Raw genomic sequence first — 6,863 nt, forward strand, 5'->3', positions numbered from 1 at the left:
GAAAAGAAAGAAAGAAAAAGAAAAAGAAAGAAAAAAGAAAGAAAGAAAGAAAAAGAAAAAAGAAAAAGACAAAACAGGTCAGAAAGAAAGAAAGATAAAATGAGGAGATACAGTCAGTTAATAAGCACTTTTTAGTGCATGCTCTGTTTGCCTTTTGGACATATTCATAAATTCAAAGGAAGTTGTATCTTCTAGGGTTTATGCAGTCCTGAGAATTTGGATGGGGCAACCCTGTTCTGTTATGATGGTCAATTAATTCATGCTCTTCTGAAGATAATGATGAATCCTTGCTCCGACACTAGAAACAAAAATTCCAGCAAATTACTCTTCTGTCTGCTGCACTTGGCTGGATTCCATGGAGCCAGCCTAGCACTAGTGGGAAAGAAATAAAGATGCATTCCCTGAGGCAGGTTTAACTCCTTTGCTGTGCCCAATCTGCCGCGGGGCCTTGATATTCTTTCTAAGGATTTAAATGACTCCAGTTTTGAGTACTTAACTATGGAAACTTCCATTTTCTAATTGATTTTTACTGAGGATTTATCTTTACCAAAGACGAAGGCTTATCTCTTTTTATTTATTTGTTTATTTAATTTTAAAGCTTACAGTGGAAAGAATAAAATGAGGAATCCTCATCAATAGCTCAAAAAATAATGTTTTTGTTTCTGACAATGCAAAACATATTGAGAAAGCACAACTGCTCTTAAATCTAACACAATACAAAAGCAGGTGGGCACCCAACAAATGCCTTTTATCATAATCTATTACCAAAATAAACATTATAAAAAGAGATATGGCATTCTCCTCCTTACTGTGGTCAATAAACCAAAAAATAATAAATTGTCTCCATAGTTAATAAAAACCTTTTACTTTGGGGTCTATAAAACAATAATATATCTAAAAGGCCAGGGGATTTTTTTCTTAACAAAGCCTGTTGCTACAGGAGGGCTAATATCTTTTAGGATATAGAAGATAAGTTCACTGAGGTCAGAGATTTGTTCTTTTTCACTTCTGTGATTCCAGTACCTAAAATGGTGCCTGGCACTCAATAAATATGATTGATTGAGTGAATGAATGAATGAATGAATGAATGAAAGGTGAGGTACATTAATGCACAATAAATAAATTAATTAAATAATAACAGACGGACTGATGTGCTGACTAATCATAGTAAGATAATCCTTAGTGCCTGGAGAGAGGCTGGATTGTAGAAAGAGGAAAAAAATATAATCAAAAGTTAGACTTTGAAGATCATTTCACATATAGTACAAATCTCAAGCAGGTCCTTAACACTTCCCAGCAATCCTACCTCAGTCCTGTAGTCAACTGACCTTTCCACTTACATTTTCTCTCTACAAACTAATATCATTTCCCAAATCTTCACTTCCAGTTGCCCTCCTTGCCTATTGTTTCATGGAGAAAATAGAAATAGGCAGAAAGAGAACTTCCAGATCCTCCAACTACTAAATCTGTCAATCTGCCTGCAGCTTTGCCCACATCCCTGCCTTTCCTCCCATAGAAATGGATGTGCTCCTTCGTTTCTCCTTGACTTGTGTGTGAGCTTCCTTGTTCTCTCTCACTTACTGAGGGACTTTGCTCCTACAATTATTCCTCTCTCTCTTGCACCATCAGTTTTCACTCTTTAGGGTATTATTCCTATCAGCACACAAATGTGCTTTTTATAATTTCCATTAAAATAAAAAATAAAAAAACCTAACAGAACTTTCCTTGACTCAACATTCCTTTTCAACTGGCTGTCACCCAAATTCTCTGCTTCTATGTTTTCACTTCTTCATCCCCGTTCATGCTTGAATGCATTACATTTAAGCTTTCATCTCCATCACTCCACTGAATTCATTCTTGTCAAGATCACCAATAGCCACCACATAGTCCAATCTTGTGCTCATTTCTCTGTCTTCATTTTACCGATCTCACTACAACATGGTTTCTGGGCATCCACTTTCTTGGGTTTCCCCTTCCTCAGTGGCCTCTTCTCAGGTTTCTCAGCTGAATCCTTTTCTCTTCCCACCTTCTGCTCTTCTCTACCTTCCCTCACTAACTGGGTGGTCTCATCTAGCCCATGGTACGCTGGTATTTCCCAAATTTATAGATCCAGTCCTCATCTCTCTAGAGTTAACTCTAGAGTTAGCTATCTATGTGTCTATCTGATGTCCGTTTGGATGTTTAATAAACATCTTAAACTTGATATGTCCAGTGCCTGCAAACTCCTCCAAACCTGCTCTTCTTCCAGTATTCCCCACTTTTGTAAAAGGCCAAATATCTTGAAGTTGACCTTGACTTACCTTCCTCTCACATACCCTACATTCAGTTTGTCAGCCAATCCTGTTAGCTATAGATTTAAATTCATCCAGAAATGAATCACTTCTTATCTTCTCTACTGCTACCACCCTGGTTCATCACCACCTCACCATCGGCTCTCACCTGGGCTATTTCAATAGTCTTCTAATGGATCTCCCTCTTGACACACTTGTTCTTCTACAAATGGCCTCCTACAAACAATTTTCAACACAGCAGCCAGAATGATTCTTTATATGTTTACATTTTTCCATACAAACAAGCAAATCAAACTTTGGCTTGTTTTGTCACCATTATCTTTCTAATGCCTAGAGCAGGGCTTGGCAAGTAGAAGGAATTTAATAAATACATATTTATTTATTCAGTAGTCATTGCATATGGAATCAGTTAGTAAAATAAAGTTATATTTTCAAGCTAAATTTTAATCATTTACTGCCAGTTGTTAAAATCTAAATTCTAAGTTTCAAAAGAGGATTTTACAAAGAATACTTCCTTCCAGGGTTACCTCCAAGAAGGTCCTAATGTGGGAATGACAAAAACTACTGTGGCTACTTTGGTGAAAGCTATGATTTTAATTGTTCTTAAGGCCAATTAAAAAACTATATAGCTTTTTTTCTTCTTATCTCTTTCTCACCAAATAATGGTAATCAATTGCGATTTTCTATACTAGAAATTTGTAACAAAGTTGGGAAGGAAATACAAAAGTCTAGTTAGGTGAAAATGTATGAACCCAATCACTTGAAATTTTTGCCAGGCTATAGTGTGTAGCTCATTGATGTAGAGTATAAAATTCATAGTAAGAGAATATAGGAAATTTCCAATACTACATTTGGAAATTTATCGGATTAATAGAGAAAGAAATCCTAGTAGAAATTGGGTTATATATACCTTGGTTTGCTCAATTAATTTCATTAACATATTCAGCCAATATTGATCAAGTGTTTACTGTGCTAAATACTGGGAATATAATAGTGAACAATAACTATCTGCTTTCAAAGACCTCAAGGGCTATGATGATTAATTTTATATGTCAGTTTGGCCACAAGGTGCCTAGATTAAACATTATTTCTTGATGTGTCTGTGAGGGTGTATCCAGATGAAGCCCCAGTGTAAGTGGGTATCATCCAATCCAACGAGGGCCTGAATGGGACAAAAGGCAGAGAAAGAAAGAATGCATTCCTTCCTCCAGACTTCTCATCTCACATTCTCTAGCCCTCAGATTGGAAACCACTGGCTTCCCTGTTTCTCAGGCCTTTGGACTCAGACTGAATTATACCACCAGCTTGTCTGGGTCTCCAGTTTACAGATGGTAGATGGTGGAACTTCTCAGCCTCCATAACCACATTAGCCAATTTGTCACAATAAGTCAGGGTCTCTCTCTCATTCTCTTCATAGATGGAGATAGAGATAGAGATAGAGATAGAGATAGAGATAGAGATAGAGATAGAGATAGAGATAGAGATAGAGATGGAGATGGAGATAAATCCCCAGCTGCCTGCCTGTCTGACTATCTATCTATCTATCTATCTATCTATCTACCCTACCTACCTACCTACTTACCTACCTATCTACTAGTTTCTTTCTTTGAAGAATCCTAATACAATGACCTTAGATACAGACACTTTAGATCTTTTTCTTTCTAAAGTCTGGGTTCAGCTTAGTTACCTGGACTCCCCAAAAAAGGATCCCCGGACATTTGAGGAAAGCTCCAGCACAAAAACCATAGACAATAATAAACATAGATGATGAAAGGAGCAGAAGAAAACTTCCAAAAAATTATAATTCATATACTCATACACTTAGAGTGAAAAAAATACAAGACCAAGTTTTGAGCCATGGTATTAGCCCCATTAGGTCATACCAGTCAGTGGCTTCAAAACCAAACTCCTCTCAGTTCCCCAGGCAAAGCTGTTCTTCCTCCTATGTTCCCCAGTCCCAGCCAATGGCTACAACATCATGCTTTTAGCTACCTAGGCCTGAGACCTTCATCTTTTTCCCTCTTTTTCCCTTTGTAGTCCCATATCCAAACGATCACCAAGTACCGTTGGTTCTTCCTCCGAAAATTATCTCACAGCTGTCTTCTTCTCATGCCATAGCTGCCGCCCTATTCCAGAAGTACTCATCTCTCTCTTATCCTATTTCAATAAGCTAACAAAATTTCCCTGTATGTGACTTTCCATTCTTTTATTCTGTACCCAGAGTTATATTTTATGATCATGTTTCTATCCTGCTCAAACACCTCTGATGGTTTTCCATTGTATAGGGCAGTGGCCCTTAAGGCTGGCTGAGTGAGCATTACAATCACTCGGGGAACTTTTAAAATATATACTTGGTACAGGGGAAGTCCTCAATAATTTCTCAGGTCGAACTTCTCCTATGGGACTCTCTTGTGGCAACTACGTGCAATGGCCAATCTTCGTTTTACCCACAAAATTCCCTCTGAGATTCTGAATCTGTGGATCTGCCTATTGCAGAAACCACTAGCTCAGAAAATAAAGTCTAAATTCATGTACAGCACCTTCAATCCATCTCTGCTTTTTCCCCATAACACTTCTTTTCCTCACCATTCCTCTTGCTGTCCCATTCACTCTTCCCTTCAGTTACACTGGACCACTGTGCACTTTCCCATATTGGTGCCTTTGCTGATACTTTTCCTTTGCCAGGGATGCCCCTCCCCTCCACCTCTACATTGTTTAAAGCTTATTCAAATACTCATTCCTCTAGAAACCTGCCTAAATTAACCTGGTTTATCTTTTCTCTGTGTTCTTACAGCATTTCATACTTATTCAGGGAAGGCTTCCCAAATTATATATTCTCATAGTTCCTGGTGTTTTGTCTTTTATGACAGTATTTAATGTACTTAAAAGTTACATATTTATTTGTGAGGTTATTTTTTTTTTTCAATGTCTTTTTCTCCTATTCTGGAAGTGCCTTGAAGGCAAGAGCCATATCTGTTACTAGGTACAGTTGGTACATAATATAGAAGCTCAATACTATTTGTTGACTAGGTGAATTAATGTTTCTGAATGATTACATATTCTGCTTTGTAGTGTGTATAATTGTATATACATTTGAATTCCCTTTTAGGTCACAGGCTTTTTGAAGGAATAGATGATATTTCTTACGTCTTTGTACTCCATCCCTATGCCCACCTAGATCTATGCCTGGGATGTAGTAGGAACTTAAATAAAATTGCCTTGCTCCAACCCCAGGGGAATGCAAGCTCCACAGCCAAGACTTTATCTTCTTCCTTGCTATATCCCCAGTGGCTACAATGGTATTTGGTCCATGGCATTTGCTCAGGAAATATCTGTTGAATGAATGATTTAATTGTGTGATGGATCCTTCTCCTAGAGTACCTAGTGATGGCAACTGTATGTAATTATCAATCTTCTTCGTTCTCCCTAAATTTCTCTTTTCCCATTAAGATATATTTTCTGTTTGAGTGTACTAAAATAGTCTGGAAGCCAGATAAGATTCTTCCTGATAATTTCCTCTCTTATTTCATCATTTATCAAATATTTACTGAGCACCTACTACATATTAGACACTGTGGAAGGACCAGTAATTCCAAAGTGAGGGTATAGTTCCCATCTAGTTAGAGAAAGAGAAGTAAACGATTATAACACAGTGAGACAGGACCTTTGATAGAGATATGCAAAAAATGCCATGGGAGTGCCCTCAGTAACAGCGCAGAGTAGGCATCTGAAGAAAGCGATTTCTGAGCTGAGTCTGTAAAGAAGATTAAAAGTTAATCAGTAGGATATGCCATTCAAAGGAAACAGTTGCACAAAGGGACATAGGTGAGAGAGTGTGCTTTAAATTCAGTGTGACTGAAGTGCATGGTACTTTTGACCAAACGTCGAGAGGTGCAAAGACATGTAGACCACGAAGCTCTTGAGCACCATGCTCAGTAGATTGTCTTGAAAGGGTTGGGCACTTTTTGGCAGAACAGTGATTGAATCTGGCAGTGGGAGTAGGATGCAATGGAATTGGGCAAATCTAGAGGCAGGGGGCAGTTAGGAGGCAATCAGAGTACTTAAAGTAAGGAATCAAGAGGGACTAAAAGACAACAAAAGTGGTAAAAATGGAAAGACAATGGATTCAAGATATATTTATAAAATGTACATAATTGAACACTTGTATGTCTAAAAAATTACTTTTAGAAATAATTGCATGAGTGTTCAAAGATAAATGAATAAAAGATGTTTATTACAGCATATTTTTGTAATAGTTAAAAATTGGAACACTCTATATGCTCATCAATATGGGATCAATTATTAAACTAAAGTATTAACAAATTAAGGCATAATTAAATTAAAGTACATCTTAATTATATTTAAAACACCATTACAATAAATCATGTATAAAGATGGAAATGAAATAGTAACTACAAACAAATTATAGATGTATAACATCACATCGTGGTTTAAATGTGTATATACATGTATATTGCATGTTGGTATATGCATTGAAAGAAATTCTGGAAGGATTTATATAAAGGCCGTCAATCAAGTTTGTCTTTGAGGAACAGGATCAAATGTGATGGG

Source organism: Pteropus vampyrus, unplaced genomic scaffold (genome assembly GCF_000151845.1).
Source record: "Pteropus vampyrus isolate Shadow unplaced genomic scaffold, Pvam_2.0 Scaffold213, whole genome shotgun sequence".
Taxonomy (NCBI): domain Eukaryota; kingdom Metazoa; phylum Chordata; class Mammalia; order Chiroptera; family Pteropodidae; genus Pteropus; species Pteropus vampyrus.